This window comes from Macaca mulatta, chromosome 12 (genome assembly GCF_049350105.2).
Source record: "Macaca mulatta isolate MMU2019108-1 chromosome 12, T2T-MMU8v2.0, whole genome shotgun sequence".
NCBI lineage: Eukaryota > Metazoa > Chordata > Mammalia > Primates > Cercopithecidae > Macaca > Macaca mulatta.
The window spans coordinates 106,533,578-106,554,614 of record NC_133417.1 but is presented as its reverse complement, the minus strand read 5'-3'; the positions used below and the strand labels follow the sequence as shown (position 1 = coordinate 106,554,614).

Sequence of the window (21,037 nt, the reverse complement as noted above, 5' to 3'; positions counted from 1 at the left end):
TCTTGAAAAACAAAAACGACTGACTTTCGTTTGAAGCCTAAGTAATAGATCTTGGCACATGTCCTTTTTAGTACCAGCCCAAAAATAGTCTTTCAACTTAAAAAAAAAAAATCTGCGTCATAATAATAGGGATAAGTTCAGTTACTTGCTCATTCACCTTTTGCTTAGACCTGCTGTTTCTACGTCAGAAAAAAAAAAAAAGAAAAAGAAAAAAGTAACTTCACAGGAAATTCATCAAGTTGATGGAACGGACCATAGGAACAAAAGGAACACTTTCAGTTGTTGGTCTCCGTAAATTTTCCCGACCTTTAGATCTTTGCTGTTGACTTGGAAGTCTGAGGTACAGTAGTCTCCAAATAGCAGGTTAATGGTGGTGACATGACACTTAAAAACAAATTGTGAAGGACATTTGGTGGTGAGAAAGGTCAGGGATGAAGACACTTTATCATCCCAGCAGTTATTCCAGCTTTTCTTTTTATTTATTTATTTATTTATTTATTTATTTTTTCTTAAGACAGACTCTCGCTCTGTCTCCAGGCTCGAGCGCAGTGGGGTGATCTCGGCTCACTGCAACCTCCGCCTCCTGGATTCAAGCGATTCTCCTCCCTCAGCCTCCAGAGTAGCTGGGACCATAGGCGCATACTACCACGCTCAGTTAATTTTTGTATTTTCAGTAGAGAGGGGGTTTTACCATGTTGGCCAGGAAGGTCTCGATCTCTTGACCTCATGATCCACCTGCCTCGGCTTCCCAAAGTGCTGGTATTACAGGCGTGAACCACCGTGCCCAGCCCCAGCTTTCTATTTTTAAAATTAAGTGATGTCCAACAAGTCTCAGACATTTAACAAGCACATACCATGTGAAAGACAGTGTTTTTGTTATCTTGCAGACTTATTCATATGATGGAAGAGGTTTGTTAGAAATAACCGACATTTGGCCGGGTGTGGTGGCTCATGCCTGTAATCCCAGCACTTTGGGAGGCCGAGGTGGGCGGATCTCCTGAGGTTGGGAGTTCAATAACAGCCTGACCAACATGGAGAAACCCCATCTCTACTGCAAAAAAAAAAAAAAAAAAAAAAAAATACACCAGTCTGGCCAATATGGTGACACCCCTTCCCTACTAAAAGTACAGAAATTAGCCGGGCGTGGTGGCACGTGCCTGTAGTCCCAGCTACTCGGGAGGCTGAGGCAGAATAATTGCTTGAACCCGGGAGGCGGAGGTTGCAGTGAGCCAAGATTGCACCACTGCACTCCAGCCTGGGTGTCAGAGCGAGACTCCATCTCAAAAAAAAAAAAAAACATTAACCAGGCATGGTGGCACCTGCCAGCAATCCCAGCTACTCAGGAGGCTGAGGCAGGAGAATCGCTTGAACCCAGGAGACAGAGGTTGCGGTAAGCCAAGATCGAGCCATTGCACTCCAGCCTGGGCAACAAGAACGAAATTCCGTCTCAAAAAAAGAAAAGACAGAACCAACATTTTAGTATTTGCAATCTGCCAGGCACCCCAGGTGGGAGCTCTTCATACTTTAGCTCAATCACTTCAACAAACCTATCGCAGTAATCTGAGGCTCAAAGACTTGCTTATGTAACAAGGGGAGATTTAAATCTAGATCTGCCTTGCTTCAAAGTCACAGATCAGGTAACTAATACGTACTTCAGAAATTACAGACTTTAAAGGTTGAGTGGTTAAAGAGGATTGTCCAGTGTTATTGTCTAAGACTGGTTCCAACACACACCTTGGACATCTGGAATAAGTCCTGAACCCCTGCTTTAGTACTTTTGAGCAAACTGATTCTCTCTGCCTACAATTCCCATTTCTTACTGAACTGCTTAGTAAGCCCCTAAAAGCCCATTCCAAATCCATCTCACTTATGTAAGAAATTATAAGACTGGACTTTTATCAAAAGGTTCTTTCCAGTTAACAGGTTTTGTGAGTCTGCAAATAAAAATATGACCCTGCTGGGCATGGTGACTCACACTTGTAATCGCAGCACTTTGAGGGCCCAAGGCAGGAGGATGGCTTGAGACCAACCTGTTCAACATAGCAAAACCCCATCTCTACCAAAAATAAAAATAAAAAATAGCTGGGTGTGGTTGTTTGCGCCTGTAGTCCCAGCTACCTGGGAGGCTGAGATCAAAGGATCCCTTGAGCAATTATGGCACCACTGTACTCCAGCTTGAGTGACAGTGAGATGCCATCTCTAAAAAAAATTAAAATATGAGCGGAGAAGTGTTATTCTCCACTGAAAGTTTCTTTGTTTTAGTGCCCCAAATATGCTAAATACCAATATAAGGAATGAGACAGATAATGTCTTATTTCATGTTTATTTTGAGCTCTGATTATATCACCTGTACCAGTTTTGAACCTCTTTAGTTATCATCCTGTTTAGTTAGTAAGAAATAGGAGGCAAAAAGGTAATATTCACATTTAAATGACTTAGTAATTAAAGGAACTAAATTATTCATAGTTTAGTCATTATCTGTTAAGATCTGCAGTGTTCTTATAATAATAGGAAACATATAATACTATGTGCTAGATAATCTTTTTTTTTTTTTTTTTTTTTTTTTTTTTTGAGACAGAGTCTGGCTCTGCCGCCCAGGCTGGAGTGCAGTGGCCGGATCTCAGCTCACTGCAAGCTCCGCCTCCCGGGTTCACGCCATTCTCCTGCCTCAGCCTCCCGAGTAGTTGGGACTACAGGCGCCCGCCACCGCGCCCGGCTAGTTTTTTGTATTTTTTTAGCAGAGACGGGGTTTCACCGTGTTAGCCAGGCTGGTCTCGATCTCCTGACCTCGTGATCCGCCCGTCTCAGCCTCCCAAAGTGCTGGGATTACAGGCTTGAGCCACCACGCCCAGCCTGTGCTAGATAATCTTTTACCTATATTAAGTTATCCTCACAATAGTACTGAGGTATTTTTATACATAGGCAACTAAAGCAAAGAGAGGATAGTAAATATACCAAAGGTCATGCAGCTACTAAATGGTAGTATTGAGTGTCACAGCAGACAAGATCAAAATCTGTAGTCTAACAGTTATTGAGCACCTACACAGCTGGGTGCTTTCATTATAAGTAGGTCATTTGTCTTTATAACTACTTTATTTAAAATGGAAGTTCAGCATTTAATGACTTGCCCAGAGTCACAGATAAGTAAACTGTGGAACCAGGATTTGAACCCACGTTTGTCGTACTTCAAGGTTCATGTTCTTTCTTTCATTTCCCTTCAATGATCAAATCTTTGTTAAACACCTTCTGTGTGCCACACACTGTGCCAATGCTAGGAATTTAGTCTTTGCCCTTAAGGAATGTAGTTTGAAGAAGGAAAGAGACAATTAACATGGTGTGTTGAGCAATAGAATCACAGCTTGCAGAGGTACTTTGAGAGTGCAGAGAAGGAACACTGAAGTTAGCCTGGAGTAGGAAGGCTTGGACCAGTCTTGGGAAAAAAAATGGGAATTAGCCTGGGCACGGAAAAGGGGAAGGGGATATTATGGGCTGAATTGTGTCCTCCCAAAATTATGTTGAAGCCCTAACACCCATAACCTCAGAATGTGACCGTATTTGGAGACAGGGCTTTGGGGTGATTAAGTTCAGATGAAGCCATTAGGGTGGGTTCTAATCCAGTCTGACAGTTTTCCTTATAAGAAGGAAATCTGAACACAAAAAGAGACTCCAGAGTTGCACACACAAAGGAAAGACCATGTGAGGGTTCATTAGGAAGACCAAGAAAAGAGGCCTCAGGAGAAACCAACCTGCCAATACCTTGATTTTGGACTTCCAGCTTCTAGAATTGTGAAAAAATAAATTTCTGTTGTTGGAGCCACCCAGGCTGTGGTATTTTTTTGTGGAACCCCTAGCAAACTGACAAATAGGTGTTCTAGGCAAAAGGATTGACATACAAAAAGCCTTTAAGCTGTGGTTAGGTGATGGAGGTAGACATGCACGAAGCCTTTAAGCTGTGTTTAGGTGATTGAGGTTTTTTGGTGAGGAGATAAATGTTGAGAGAAATGAAACTGGAGATGAGGCTGGGGCTGGATTAGGAAGATTTTACGTGAGATGCCAAGGGACTTAAACTTTATCCTAAGGAAGATGGGATGGAGGTGGTTTGTAGCAGTGGAAAAGCATTAGATTTGCATTTTAGAAAGACTTAGACTTGTAAAGGATAAATGAAAGGTAATAAGACTGGAGACAAGGTAACCAAGGTAGCTAGTGCCACAGGACGCAGAACTAACAGTTTTCCCAGAATATTGAAATGTCTAACTGAAACAGAGCCACTGTTAATATAAGATTATAAAGGGCACAGCTAACCCTTAGAGTATACATAAGAAGATATAGAATCACATAGATATAGATATAGAAAGAATTTGTATATAGCTGTTTGTACCCAGAGGCTGTCTTTATTTTGACATTTTGCTTTTCCTTATATAGATCATAAAGCTTTCTACAACTATCAGAATAGTCAGTATTTTTCCACCATAAAAAGTGATCTTATGTGTTTAATAGACACTTTTATGGTGCTGACACAGATGTAAGCCAAATTCTCTGACAACCTTTTGAAATACCTACTGTTCATTTTATACGTAAACATACTGAAGCACAGAGAGGTTAAGTAGCTTGTCCAAGATCACATTGCTAACAGGCAGCAGAGTTAAGATTCAAACTCAGTCTGTCTTCAGAGTCTTTACACTGTGCTGTTGCTATATGATATTTATCTAGATCTTTATTTGTGAAAAGAGGGCAGAGTAATACAAAAATAAGTATGTTTGCTGTAAGAGGTATATAGTTTGTCAGAGGAGATAAGGAACAGCTCTAAGGTTTTAAAAAGTGTTTTAGAGAAGAGCAGAAAGTATTGGGAGGCAATACCTCCTTCAAGTTGGGGTTTCTGTGAAGGCCTGTTGGGAAAAGTGGCATTGAGCTGGCATGGGAAGCATGGCTAGAATTTGCATATGTATAATGGGGAGAGGACATTAAAATTAGAAGAAATAGCATGGACAGAGTTACAGGACTGAGAATTTCCTGGTGTGTCTATGAAGCTAGTAAATGCAGTCCTTTCTTTTGGCTGGAATATGTTGTGTGGTTGGGGAAGTTGGAGAGCTAGTTTGCAGGGAGGGGCAACTGTCTGGGGAAGAGAATTCTCAGGGAGTGAGGGGCAAGAGAAGTTGTAAGGTTTCAAGCCTGAATAATTGAGGCATATGCCAGATGTAGTTATCTTTTAGGAAAGGAAAAAGTTCATCTAGCCCCAACAGGTCCTATTTTCACTATCTCACAAACCCGTAAATCCTTCTTATAATTTCCTTTCACCTAGTTTATACCTTTATTAATATAATCAATGTGTAAATGTGATAAAATTTTCTAATTATTTTTGTCTCTAATCTCTCCATTCCCAAAATTTATCCTGCATCCTGCATTTACATTTATTTCTCCAAATGTCACTTCTATTTAGAAATGTGTTCCCTGCAGGATCAAGTTGAGACTTCTTAATCTCAACTAGTCAAATTTAAATCTCCAAATACCTTCTGCATAATTCTTCCCACTCAAATTGGTCGTATACTGCTGCCAACCTGGCTGTGTCTGCTACTTGCTGTTGGATATTATCATTATTATTTTCTTCTACCAGATACTCTCCTCAACTATCCAAATCTTTTCCTCCTTAAGGAGTCCACTTAAATCTTACATCCTGTGTGAAGCCAGACCACTTCAGCTAGAAGAGAGCTCTCTCCTAACAATTCTGTTGTAACACTCATCAAATATTTATTATCTGGTAGCATCTTATTTTCTTAGATTTCTTAGCTCATTGGATATTAGATCTAATCCAGACCATTAGAGCTCTCCCTTTTGGAGCTTAGACTTCTTACATCTTTAACCTCCCTTTGGGCAGAGGCTGCTGTGTACTACTGTTTATCTTTTTTTAGTACATTTGGTTTAATTCAAGTGGCATTTGTTGAAAACTGTTCAATGAACAGCTGTTTGACCAGTTGTTAATTGAGGTCACTGTATTGAAATTTTCTTTTTCAACTGGCTGCTTAATATTTACATATGTTATAAGTAATGTTCTAGCTTTATTCTTAGCTTTACTACTGACTCACATAACCTCTTGAAGATACCCTGTTTACCCTGTATTGTTGTTTATTCATGCTAGAAAATGAGTGTACAAAGTCTGCTGGTGGTATAGCAGTGGAACTAATTCATTTTGTAAAGATCCTTGAGGTCTTTGGAGCCTATCTATATTTATCTGTCAGTATTTGCCAAACTTTGAGTTCTTTCTTTTTAGAAAGCTTTTTGACAAGGCACAAAATAGGAAGGAATGATTAAATAGAGTCTAATTTAAGAGTGTTATACTGTATTGTGTAACAATGGAGTTGATGAATTATGCATGTTAATGGTGAAAGAATTCCCCCACCAGTTTAGCTAATAGTTCATTTCAACACTAATTATTTATGGAGTTGCTTGAGCTTCTGACATTTTATATTCCTCTTCTGATCAGCAAGGAGGAGGGAGAAGATGGCAGCCTCTCTTTCCTTTCAAGAAAAAGTAGCCTCCTCTGCCTACCTTTGTTCTCTAACTCAGCATCCAATTTGTTTCTTTCACACATACAATTTTGTATATTATTACAAATATATTACAATTTTTGTAATTTATGTGTGAAAGAAACAAACTAGATGCTGAGTTAGAGAACAAAGGTGGGCAAAGGAGGCTACTTTAGATCAAGTACACTGGTAAGTTTTAAGCTGCGACTTAAATGTGAGAAGTAGTTGGCATATAGAGAACAAGAGAGAAAGAGTATTCCAGGTACAGTGAACAACAGTTGCAAAGGCCCAGAGTTAACAGAGTGTGATGAGGAATTAAAAGAAGTAACAAAAGGTCTGTGTCTCTGTGGCTGAGTATGAGCAAGGAGGAGACTGGTACAAGATGAAGGAGGAGAAGTAGGCAGGGACCAGACTAGGCCAGACCTCACAGACTGTGATGAGAGGTGTGGTTTTATTGTTGGTACTATGAGAACCTTTGGATTTTTAAAGTATTATTTTATTTTTATTTTTATTTGTTTATGTATTTATTTATTTAATTAATTTCATTTTATTTATTTATTTATTTATTGAGATGCAGTCTCGCTCTGTCACCCAGGCTGGAGTGCAGTGGTGTGATCTCGGCTCACTACAACCTCTGCTTCCTGGATTCAAGCGATTCTCCTGCCTCAGGCTCCCAAGTAACTGGGAATACATGCCCGTGCTACCATGCCCGCTACTTTTTGTATGTTTTTGTAGAGATGGGGTTTTACCATGTTGTCCAGGCAGATCTCGAACTCCTGAACTCAAGTGATCTGCCTGCCTTGGCCTCCCAAACTACTGGGATTACAGCCGTGAGCGACTGTGCCCGCCCTGGATTTTTTAAAGAAGGAGTTTAGCTTTAAAAACACTATTCTTGCTGCTTATAGAGAATGGAGAAGAACCCTGTTTAAGGCCATGATTAAGCATGGAGCCGAGCCCTGTTAGGAGGTTTGTTGGTTCCTAGCCTAAGAGATGATGGTGGTTTGAACTAGGATGGTGGAAGAGAGGATGGAGAAAAGTGAGTAGATTTGAGGTATATATCGGTGGTAGTGTGTACAGGATTCGTTAATGGATTGAACGTGGCAGGATGAGGGATAGACGAATCTAGTATTCAGTGGATCATAGTCAGCCTGTGGGAAATTTGAGTGGAGTCAAGAAGTCTGTCTGAAGAGCCAGATTGGGAGTCACTAACACTAAAAAATAATTTAATCTGTGGTAGTAGTTAGTTGGCAAAAAGGTAATGAAAGAGCAACTACAACAAGAACAATACAAAATGTGGTCACAGTTGGAACTCTGGAAAACACTAAAATTTAAGGATCAAGGGCAGGGAATGGGATGATCCAGTGAGGAGTTTGAGAATGAGCATTGTAAGATCTCTCTCTCCAGGAGAGCCAAGGAAGGGGAAGTTGAAATAGGGAGCAGTCAACAGTATAAACCGGAGATGATATAAGGTAACAATTAAGACGTCATAACTGGATTGATTAGCAGGGACTGTTGATGACCCAAGGTGGGTGGTTTCGGAAGAAATCAGGTTGTAGTGGGGTTGAGGGATGAATGAGAGGTGGGAAAGACAAAATGAGAGTATTTGAAGAAGCCTGGGTAAGGACAGAGGGGGTAGAGGGGAACTCAAAGACTTGGGAAAAGTAGGGGTTTCTTTAATGGTAGATTTTAATAAAATAAAAGAACTTGAGCTTGTTTAATAAGCCAAAGAAGAAGGTGAAACTGATGGAGGATAGGGATAATTAACAGAGCAAGGTTTAGAGAAGGCAGGAAGAGGACTGTTGAGTTGTATTTAATTACTTTTTAACTGGGTATACATATACACATGGTAGAAAAATTGAAAGGTATATGATAAAAAGTAAGTTTCTCTCTCTTTTCTGTCTTCCAGCCACCCAGTTCCTTCTCTAAGAGGATTACTAATTTACACTATGATCAACAAGTGTTCAAGTGCATAACAGATTATGTTTGTCCATAATTCTCAGGTTAGAGCAAAAGCTAGCTATAGATTACATGGATTTATCGTTGGGAGGAATGAGAATAAGAGAAATGAAGAACAGATAGAGGGTCAGAGATAAGTGAGAAAAGATGTGGTATGGAATTGTCTCAGGAAAGAAAGGATGTTTAAGAGGATAATGGGGGGCATGCCTATGGAGTGAGGCCCACAGTTGACGACTGAATTTGCGCATCCCTATTCCACATGGTGGTGTGACCTTTTCAGAAGAACGTAACTGCCTCTTTATATTTAAAGTGCAAGTCAATTTAGAAAATTGATTGCTAAACATTCATCATTTTTGTAAAGTATATCATATTTGGGGTCCAAGCATCAAATCTCTGCTCTCTGCTCTTATTGCTTTCCACCATAGGCATCCTTCTTTGGGGTTATTCAGGCCAGTGGTATAAGTTGAAGCAAAAGGAAGCTTGTTGGTTAAGAAAGAGCACACCATCGGCCGGGTATGGTGGCTCACGCCTGTAATCCCAGCACTTTGGGAGGCCCAGGTGGGTGGATCACGAGGTCAGGAGTTCGAGACCAGCCTGGCCAACATGTGGTGAAAACCCATCTCTACTAAAAATACAAAAATTAGCTGTGCATGGTGGCGCACGCCTGTAATGCCAGCTACTCTGAAGGCTGAGGCAGGAGAATTGCTTAAACCCGGGAGATGGAGGTTGCAGTGAGCCGAGATTGCGCCTCCGTACTCCTGCCTGGTCGACAGAGCAAGACTCTGTCTCGGGGGAGAAAAGTAAAAAAAAGAAAGAGCACACTGTCTGGAGGAAGAAAGGAGGAGGAGGAGACTAGAAACCAACTAAAATGCCTCTGAGATGCTACTACTGTTCCCAAAGCCTGTAATTTAACAACTAAAAAAACATTTCAACCATTCTTAACTTTCTCAGCCAGTACTAGGCCAAACCACTGAATTTGCCTTTGTTTTATTTTTAGTTACAAAATTGAAAGAGTACACATGAAGCTTTTATTAGCAATTGTGAGTTTTTAAAAGAAGATATCTGATCACTTCTCATTTGATGTGGGGCTTATTTTAAATGCATTCATGATCAGCTGCAAATGCTCTTAGTGGAAATGGTGATAAAACTAAGCAATGAGCCAAATGAATGTTCAGTTTTGGCTTTCCTATGAGACTGACAACTAGTTCTTTTTAGTTATTACAGAAAAGTGTATAGTGTGTCATTGCTATAAAAATGATAAAGCACCCTTTTAACACCAGACCCTTTTATGCAGAGTTTTTCATAAAGCACATAAGTGTTTTTCTTTAGAATATTCAATCTTAGCTTAACTGTGTTTTTCAAGGCAATTCATTTAGTTGATGTTGTATTGAAAATGTATTAATATCGACTTTGTTCATTAAATTACTTCTGTAATTCAGTGTATTGATATTTTTAATGATTAAGCTTCTAGGTAGTAGGTATGTATTTTGCAAGACGACTGTGTGTCAGTTGCTCTTAGGTTTTGGACATACAAAAATAAGATCCCTTCCTTTGAGGAACTTGCAGCGTAGTGAGGGAGAAATGACTAGTGGACGGCCATCTTCTGGGATCATCCAAGAAAGGGAGTCAGTAAACACTGATTAACCCATTTATGCCACAGTTTGCAAATTTTTTTGTGTGAAAAATTAGACCTTGGCGATGACCTTGAGCAGTGTGATATGACTCCCACAAGTTTAGCATTCCAATAATGCAACAGTAGGCATAAATGGGTTAAGAGCAAAAATTACGATGAGGAATGTTAAGATTTCCTAAACCTTTTTTCCGTACTTGTAATCCACCTTATATTTCCCTTAGCAGTTATCAGTACAATTTCACAAAAGAATAGAGGAAGAGCTGTCTTTTCTTGGGAGACAGTTAAGAAAGGACAGAGTGTATTCACAGCTAGGCTAGGTAAAAGAATACCAGGTGAGAAAAGCACTTGCCGACAGTGCCAAAGGAGGAAGAGAAAGCCAGCTAAATCCCTGGTGCTGGAGGGATGAAAGAAAGCGGTACTTGGGAACCCAGCCAAGGGCAGAAAAACAGGTCCTGGAGTTCAGTCAAACAGGCACCTTATGGGTGTTCTGATAACCTGGTTATCTGGTTTCTCAGCCAACAGCAAGTTAGAAAGGGGAGAGGCAAGCTAGCAACAGTAAAGTGTAATAGTTGATAGCCTCACAGTGAGGGAGGAAACAAAATTAGAGATGGGCTTAAAATCTTTTTAAAAATTAGCAATTTGGGATTATTTAGTACCCGGAGAAAGAGCTCTTTAACTGTGGATGGGTGCAGGCTTGTTGGGGGACAGATAAAAGCGGGTCATTTTCTATTTTGCCATCTTGGCTACATCACCCAGAAAAGGCTCTTTAAAAGTTTATAATCCTGGAGGATATCACTGTAGTCATTATATTATAATACAGTAATTGCTATTCTTACTAATGATGCTGAGTCATCAAATTATTTTCTGTCCAGCCTATCTAAGGACTTTTTTTTTCCTCCCATGGCAGTTTATTGGACTTTCCTCATTATCATATATTAACTTCAGGAGGAAAACATCTTACCATCAATGTTTTTTTAAAATAAGAAAACTATGGAAAACCGACAAAAGCAAAAAAAGAAAAGTGTTAAAGATTTTGTGGTATTTTTGCCACCATGTTGTCAGTCCCATCTCTAGGGAATGTTTGCACCTTCAAAGTAACCAATGGGCTTAGTTAGTATAGCCCTGCACGTACACATACCTTTACTGAAACCCATGAGAGACCTGTGTAGACTTTTGTAAATTAGGCTAAGAAAGCTTTCCATTTCCATGTATTCTAACAGTCTCATGTTCTTATGTAGTTCATGTTCCTCCCTACTATAGACTACAAGGATGTAATTTGACTACCGCCTGATTCATTCATTTAACAGATATTTATTGAATGCCTGTCCTTTGCAAGATGCTAAGATAGAGGTAGACTTAATTTATTGGAATAGAGATTTATTTTTTAATCTATGTTCCATTTACTGCTTTTAGCAGGTCAAAACAAGTAACAGAATGATTCCCAATTTATGGTAATACATCTATATTATTTTCTTGGTATTGTAGAATTACCCACTTAAAAACAGAACCAAAGTCAGATTTGGAGTTGTAATCATGTGATGTACATACAGCACACACACAGATTATTCTGCCTTCTTGTAAATACACCCAACTTTGGAACCAGATAAGTCATTTCTAAAAGCAAATATAAATCGCTCAAGAACAAATGGTTAAGGGGAGCAGATTACTTGGTTTTTTTCTTCTTCTTCTGTATTTAGTAACCACTAAGTGTTTTTAAAAAGTGGAGTAGAGACATAGGATTGTGGTAGAATTATCTGAGACTTTTGCAAACTACACACACACTCCCTATCCTCACACTCCAGTCCCTTGCTAGTAAAGCTCAGAGGGTGAAGGCCCTAGCTTTGGAAAAACATAGTTGGGTTCGATTCCTGGCTCTTCATATGGACAAGTAATTAACCTCTAAGCCTTAATTTTCTTGTCTGTAAAATGATGACAGTAATAGCATTCACCTCATGGAATTGTGAGGATTAAAGGAGGTGATCATACACAGAAAGCGTTTAACATGATGCCTGGCACCTAGTAAGTACTATCAGCTAACTATTATTATTAGGAAAGATTGATTCGCAACAGAATTGAGAACATATTTCTTTATCATATGCATTTCATTTGAAACACAGAAGGCTCTTGTGTCTTTATCATAAATTATTTACCATTATTGGCTCGTCTTAGAAACCTTCTGAGTGCTAGTTTCATTTGTTTTATTGTTCAGTAAAGTCATGAATTTCACTAAAATGTTTTGATTTTTGCTTTCAGTGTCAAAGAGCTGGTTCCTTTTGCTCAGGAAAAGTTTCACAGGGCAGTGGTATCTCCTCTTCAATTGTGTAGGTCTGGAAACTGAAGTTTTCTCGCTGTACTGAGTTGATAAGGCCCTGAGAAAATGATACACTAATAAAACACATTAAAGAATGATAAATAAGCCAGGATGTGTGGTCTTAATATACAGTACAGCTGCCAAGTGGACTACATATTTTGGTCCCCATAGAGTTAGTATATTTTTCCCTTATAAGAAAGTCTGCATGAAAAACCAAGTTGCTAGGTTTGTGTGTGTATTTACGGGTGGAGGACATTTGAAGCATAAGGACTGGTATGCTGAGAGTGGGGAGGGTGTGCAGAATAGCAGTAAGCGTTCTTAGAGCCACATTAGCTCAGAGTAGAGAGGGTTAAGACTGAAGGACACGGTAGGAAACTGTAGCCAGGGACAGAGAAGGATTAAACTAGGGCCATATCAATAGGCTTGGAGAATAAATTGACAGAACTGGTGACTATATAGAAAGCAGGTATTGAGGAAAGGAAGGATAATGCTTAGATTTTTGGCTCTGCTGATCAGGTGAATTGGTGATATCAACTAGTTAGTGAAGCAGAAAAAGAAAAACATTTAATGGGAGAAGGAAAAATGAGTTCAGTTTAGAATGTGGTGAATTTATGGTAATGATTATAAATTGGTACTGAGATTTCCAGTATAAAGTCACAAAATGCCAATTTGGGTTGAAGATAGAGACTTGGAGAGTAAGTGTAGTTGGAAATTGAGGCCTTTGAAGTAGATGAGATTCCAGAGGAGAGAAAGGAGAGAGAGAGGGCCCATGAGAGAATCCTGAAGAACTGGGGATACTTGCCGTTAAAGGCAGGTGGAGGAAGAGAGTTCCCCGATTTCCACAGCCTCCTATTTACTATAGCCTTCAAGCTCTGAATCTAATAACCTCCTGGGTTGCAGATAGCCAGCAGCCATATCTCAAAATATTTACCTGTTCTTATTTGCCCTGAATTTCATGGGCAAACCAAAAGCATCTGTTGAATGTCAATTCTCCCTCAAAAAGTAACCTTATCTTCGAAGCCCTTGAGTTGTTTGTGGCAACTGGTTTTGAAGAACAATGAGTCTTATGTCTAAACATACTATAATTAGAAAGTCTGTAGCCTAGTAAAATTACGTTACTAAAATGGTTATGTCTTTAATATGCAGATAATTCTAGAATAAATCTAGAATTATATGTGTTTATAATATTCCTCCATCCTGACCATCACTCACCGCCATTTTAAGTTACCCTCTGTTCTGGTCATGTAAGATTGTATGTCCTGGTGCCACTGATTACTTCGTTGACTTGAAGAGCTATATTGCCTATAGTTTTCCTTTTGACACTGATCGTATGGGGACTTCTGCTTCTGAAGGCATTAAGGACTATAATTTTTAAATAACTGAAGGATTTAGAATCATCTTAAGCCACCAAAAGCAAATTTGTGTTTTGTTGTTAGAGAAGACAAAGAGAAATAAGGCCATAGATTTTCTACCTCTTCTTGACTTGTTGCTGTTTTTAAAATTTGTGTTTTCCTTATTGCTATGTGAAAGTGCTGTTTCAAGGGGTCTTCCTAGCTATTCGAGGATAAATTCTGAAGAGCAGATTATACAGAAATATTCTTAAATCTGTTAGCACAATTGTTATCTATTCAGTCTGTTTCTAATCTTCTGTTAAGTATTTCCAGGTTTTCAGTTAATGGTATCTTTTTATTGAAACTAGTGTCTAAATTTTGCCAGTTATCATTGAAAGAAAATTCTTTCTGACTTGTTCAGGAAGGATTTATTTGGTTCTAGAAGTATAGTACATGTTTTAGTACCCACAGATTCTATTGTATAAAATGCCTCTGCTTGAGATGTTTTCCCCCATTTTTGGTTAAGAGAACAGGAAATCCATGAACTCTGTAATGCCATTTACTCTGCATTACTCATTTTGAAGACCTATACTTTTTTTTTTCTTTTTCAATCATTACTTTAGTCAAAAGGACATAATTTTCTGTTGAAAATAATAAAAAATATAGTAACTATGATATTTTATTAATATCCTGGAATATAAATTATTGACAGCAACTGCCCTTGTGAAGTAATATTTTAATATGTCTAACCCAAGAGTCAGCTGAGTGTCCAGACCCTTCAAGAGTGAAATAGTTGCCGTAAACCTTCAGTTGCATGTGAAGGTTTCATATGGGGAAGCCAAAACCCTCCCTGTGATTTCTGCAGATTCCTGATCTTCTCTCTGAGCTCCTGCCATCTCCATGAGACCTCTCGCTCTTCCCTCTCCCTTTTAGGAGAAAGAAAAAAGTTATTTCCCTGTCTTGTGCAGAGCAGTTTTTAGCCTTCTTTTTGGTGCTATGAAACCTTACCTTCTACCTTAAGAGACTTTTCCAAGTCTTTTCCCAAACAAAAAGTATTTCTTTCCTATAAGAAGCACTGTTGTCAGATGTTAAGATAATAAAATGTGTACTTTGTTAGGTATGATTTGGTAATAATAACCCTTTAAGTAACACTTATTTTCTCCATTAATCTAACTTTCAAATATTTGAATGCCTATGAAACTCAGTCTCCATTCTTGAAAAGTTATAAGAAAACCTATCTTGAAAAGGCTTTTGCAATGTTAGATTTGAATATTATTATATAGCATTGAGTAGCTTTTATGCCAAATGGCAGAGAGAAGATATTGCTCACTTAAGAAACTACAGAATTTCAGGTAGAGTTTATGTCAAGTTGCTCTTTCTTTTAAAGAAATAAATTAAGGCCAGGCATGGTAGCTCATGCCTGTAAACCCAGCATTTTGGGAGACCAAGGCAGGCAGATCACTTGAGTTTAGGAGTTCGAGATCAGCCTGGACAACATGGTATAACCCCATCTCTACAAAGACATACAAAAATTAGCTGAGCATGGTGGCAGGTGCCTGTAGTCCAGGCTACTTGGAAGGCTGAGGTGGGAGGATCCCTTGAACCCAGGAGGCGAGTGTTGCAGTGAGTGGAGATCATGCCACTGCACTCCAACCTGGGCAACAGAGTAAGACCCTGTCTCAAATTTAAAAAAAAGAAAGAAATCAAGAATGCATTATGAAATGTGAGACTGAAGTCTACCTGTTTGAGGTTTCCTTTTAGTATTATTGAGCTATCTTATTTCCTTTGACTAAACTGCATATGACCATTGCTAAATTATTTTTGACTGGCAAATAATAATTTGCTTTGTTATTCAGATTTCTAAGCCAATCATGACCTTTCATAGAAACAGTGAATTTGAAAACAAATGGATGATGGGACAAAGCATAAAACTAGGGATGTATAAATATTAACCAATGCTGTATTAAGCATTTTTATATATCTCCTATGTCCTTTGATAATGTCACTCTGCGACATCAAGCAAAAGATAGAATTCCTGTCCAGAAGTATAGTTTGAAAACATGTTGATATTGCTTATTCAGTTGCTTATGCAATTTCTTTAAGAGTTTGGTGTTCTTTTATTCTATAATCCAAAAATATTATGATTTTGGGGTATAAATCTATAGGACAGAAAGTCTTTGCATGGTAGATTAACTTTCTCGTAAATCCTTTGAAACTCTTCTGCTTAAAACTTGTAACTTACGAACTTTATGGATAGGGACAAAGTATACTCCAGAGCAAGGGATTTAGCTGTGCTGGTCACCAACAGAGGAATATTTTCAACTCGGCCATTATTATTATTTATAGCATGTTTGTTGTAGTGCATTGTTTTGAGGTATTCTGTATTACAAATCCCATTTTTGTCCCTGAAAGCAATGCTAGTGATAGATTAATGGGCACAAAAGTAGAAATTGTGTAAAAATTTGAAAGTGAGAAACTTACACTGATTAGATATATCATTGGAAGATAAGAATGATTATGACGGACAGTCCATGATGTGTGACAAAAGATGTACCCATGCAGTTGACAGTCAGCCAGAGGTGAAGACATGTGACTGACTGAAATGGTTTTGGCAGAGGATTGTGGTTAAAGTGGAATGCCTGTTTAGGCAAAGGTGAAGGTTAGGACTTCAAGAACTTTAAGCATGGTGAATTAAAGTGCTGCTGTGGAAACTTATCAAAAACCACGGCTGGCACCATGGGTTCAAGGCCTTTTCTAATCTGCAGGTGAAGCTCTGATAGGGATTCCTTAGCTGCCAGAGGTTACCTCCCTTCTCCTGTTGGTGAAGATTGTGTCAGGGAGGGGTTGCCTGCCTCAGCAGATATTCATTATAAACAAACAGGGCAGTTTTTAAAATGCCCAAAATATTCAACTAGGAGGAAATACTGACCCCATAAAACTAAATCTCACACATGGTTTTGGACGTTTAAACTAATGGATTTAACAGCCTTTTGGAATTCAGCCTGTTTGTAAGTAGAGCGACCTTCATATATTTCATATTCTGAACACCCTACTTATCTTTAAGTCAAATGACAATTAAAAAGAGGGACAAAATATTTGCTGGTCACAAATCCTATTTCCTCAGGGTGAACTTTAGAATTGCTGATAGAACGGCTGTGCTGAATGTAGCCAGTGTAGCTTTCCCGCGGCGTCGGTGCAGCTGGATAGTGATATGTGGCCTCTGCCTTCCTGAGGTCTGCTGCTCACGCTTCAGGCTGGGTTTTGCTGGTGGTGCTCCTCCCGCCTTTTTTTTTCAGCTCTTAGCACTGAAGCCATGATGGAGTCTTTAAGTGGTTTAATATCTGGTTTTTAAATTACTGTGGTTTTTTTGTAAACTTTATCTGTAGTGTAGCCAGATACATTAAAATTAGTGAGTCTCTGTCTTTGTCAAAAATATATTATTTTATATAAGGACATGGTAAATTACCATTTTTAAAATTAGCTTATCTTTTGTCTGGATTAGGTTGCCACTGCCTAAGAGAACTATTGCTGAATTGGTGATTGGCACTGTTCCTGCATGCATTTCAGCAGCCCACGTGTTTTTTAATTAATCCCCAAATCATTGCTTATAAAATAAAAATTTTGAATATATTTCCAGTGTAACTGTTTCACTAAATAATTGCATTTTTTGCAATCCCAGGCTTTACGCCCAGCAGAGGTGAACTTTCCCAGAGTTGTTTTAGCCTTCTCAATAAGGCTGTTTTGGCCAGAGTATCCTATTTTAAGGAAGTAGCGAGATATTTTTTAGGCACAAGGCCTATATTTAGGCATTCACTGTTGACCAATTAGTTCCATGGCTGGGCTAAACTATCTAAGTCATTAGCCATGTTGTGTCCTGCCAGCAATATTTATGTCAATGACATGTTTTGGTTGTTCTTTTTAAGTCTCATGCTTCTTAAAATAAGTTACTTAGTTATTTTGCTTTATTTTCTTCTTAATGTGCATGGATTACAAAGGCTGGCTTCTTGTTAAATAATACATGCCTGATTGGTTGTTTTATAAAGAAAAGCAGTGAAGTTGTTCCTAAAAAGACTGAATAAAGATCCGGCAAAGAAAGTAGATGGCCCTGAAAAAAATGCACAGAATACGTGTGCACAGATTAGGAAAGGCACTGAAAATGCGTCATTTGTGTTTGCCAAAGTTTAGTTTCTACTGCATTTAGGACTCTGTATAAGCTTTTGGTTTATTCATGCATCCGAGAGACAGAAAGAGAATGATTAATCACACTAAGCTAACGTCACTCATCAGAAAGCAGGAAGTAAATTCTTTCTTAGGTTGAAAGAAGATGCTATCAAGCAATTGAGAGTAGGCCTTAGATTGTGCCCAACATTGTGTAAGGTGCAATAACAATAATAATAATTATTATAAAATCGTACTTTGGTGATAGAAATATTAATAATAACCAGTACTTGCATAGCATTTACTGTATTCTAAGACATTATTCTAAGACCTTTATGTGTATTAACTCATGTTATTTCTCAGTAACCCTCTGAGGTAGCTGCTACTATTATCCTCTCATAATTCACTTAATCCCCATAAAGTAGACCCTGTTATTAGGCCCACTTAACTGATGAAAAAATGAGGTCAAGTAATTTGTCCAAGATTACCCAACCAGTAAGTGATGGTGCTGAAGTTCAAATTTAGGCACTCTAGTTCCAGAATCCACATTCTTAACCACTGAAGTAGGCTTAATACTGGCCCTCAAAGATATCTAGATCTTGATCCCCTGGATCCTGTGAATATTACCTTATATACGAAAAGGACTTTGCAGACATGGCTACATTAAGGATCTTGAGATGGAAGATTATGCTGGATTATCCAGTTTGACCTTAAATGTCATCACAGGTGTCCTTATAGGAGTGAGGCAAAGGAGACCTGACAGCAGAAGAAAACAGTGTGACAGTAGAAGCAGAGAGAGACTTGAAGATGCTATGCTGCTGTCATAGAAGATCGTAGAAGAGACCCTGAGCCAAGTAATACAACTCTAAAAGCTAGAAAAGGCAAGGGAATGATTTTTCCCTGGAGCCTCCAGAGGGAGGGGTCATAAACTTTCTAACACCTTGGTTTTGGTCCATTGAAACCTTTTCATTTTTCTGACCTCCAGTACTGTAAGATCATAAATTGATGTTGTTTTAAGCCACTAAGTTTATGGTAATTTGTTGTAGCACCAACAGGAAATGTGTAGCCACACTGCTATGGAGAAAGATGCTAGGTATAGTTAAGACTTTTTTGTTATTAGCAAACCTTCCTCAGACCCATGAAGGAATGAGCTTCAGTAATCATCACTCTTGATAATCCCAGCTTTATGGCACTTGAAACTTTATTAGCAGGAGCATAGTTTCTTAGGCTTCATGTCCTTCTATGTGAAGATTACTCAGAGATAATCTTCAGTCTACATCTACTCCATACTCAAATGTGGTAATCATTCTGGATACACAGTTGGCTGTTGAGCCAGAAATTTAAGAAATATTAGACAGGGAAGGGTTCCAAAATGGCCAAATAGGAACAGCTCCGGTCTATAGCTCCCAGCATGAGCGATGCAGAAGAGAGGTGATTTCTGCATTTCCAACTGAGGTACCAGGTTCATCTCACTAAGGCTTGTTGGACAGTGGGTGCAGCCCACGGAGGGTAAGCCAAAGCAGGGCGGGGCATCACCTTACCTGGGAAGTGCAAGGGGTTGAGGAATTCCGTTTCCTAGCCAAGGGAAGCTGTGACAGACGGTACCTGGAAAATTGGGAAACTCCCACCCTAATACTGCCCTTTTCCAACACTCTTAGCAAAGGGCACACCAGGACATTATATCTCGCGCCTGGCTCAGAGGGTCCCACACCCACGGAGCCTTGCTCACTGCTACCACAGCAGTCCAAGATCGAACTGCAAGGTGGCAGCAAGGCTTGGGGAGGGGCGTCCGCCATTGCTGAGGCTTGAATAGGTAAGCAAAGCAGTCCAGAAGCTCAAACTGGGTGGATCCCACCGCAGCTCAAGGAGGCCTGCCTGCCTCTGCAGACTCCACCTCTGGGGGCAGGGCATAGCTGAACAAAAGGCAGCAGAAACTTCTGCAGACTTAAATGTCCCTGTCCGACAGCTTTGAAGAGAATAGTGGTTCTCCCAGCACGGACTTTGAGATCTGAAAACAGACAGACTGCCTCCTCAAGTGGATCCCTGACCCCTGAGTAGCCTAACTGGGAGACACCTCCCAGTAGGGGCTGACTGACACCTCATACAGCCAGGTGCCCCTCTGAGACAAAGCTTCCAGAAGAAGGATCAGGCAGCAACATTTGCTGTTCTGCAATATTTGCTGTTCTGCAGCCTCTGCTGGTAATACCCAGGCAAATAGGGTCTGGAGTGGACCTCCAGCAAACTCCAACAGACCTGCAGCTGAGGGTCCTGACTGTTAGAAGGAAAACTAACAAACATAGAGGTCATCCACACCAAAACCCCATCTCTAGTTAACCATCATCAAAGACCAAAGGTAGATAAAACCACAAAGATGGGGAGAAACCAGAGCGGAAAAGCTGAAAATTCCAAAAATCACAGCACCTCTTCTCCTCCAAAGGAACGCAGCTCCTCGCCAGCAACAGAACAAAGCTGGACGGAGAATGACTGACAAGTTGACAAAAGTAGGCCTCGGAAGATCAGTAATAACAAACTTCTCTGAGCTAAAGGAAGATGTTTGAACCATTGAAAAGAAGCTAAAAACCTTAAAAAAAGATTAGACAAATGGCTAACTAGAATAAACAGCATAGAGAAAACCTTAAATGACCTGATGGAGCTGAAAACCATGGCATGAAAACTATGTGATGCATGCACAGGCTTCAGTAGCCAATTCGATCAAGTGGAAGAAAGGGCATCACTGATTGAAGATCAAATGAATGAAATTAAGCAAGAAGAGAAGTTTAGAGAAAAAACAGTAAAAAGAAATGAACAAAGCCTCCAGAAAATATGGGACTATGTGAAAAGACCAAATCTACGTCTAATTGGTGTACCTGAAAGTGACGCGGAAAATGGAACCAAGTTGGAAAACACTCTTCAGGATATTATCCAGGAGAACTTCCCCAACCTAGCAAGGCAGGCCAGCATTCAACTCCAGGAAATACAGAGAACGCCACAAAGATACTCCTCAAGAAGAGCAACTCCAAGACACGTAATTGTCAGATTCACCAAAGTTGAAATGAAGGAAAAAATGTTAAGGGCAGCCAGAGAGAAAGGTCAGGTTACCCACAAAGGGAAGCCCAACAGACTAAAA

The 21,037-nt window shown here is 39.4% G+C and overlaps 1 protein-coding gene across 2 annotated transcripts in view; it reads left to right on the top strand.

Annotated features, from left to right (window-relative positions):
• Positions 1-21,037, top strand: part of TRAK2 (trafficking kinesin protein 2) — a 76,168-nt gene that overhangs the window by 738 nt on the left and 54,393 nt on the right.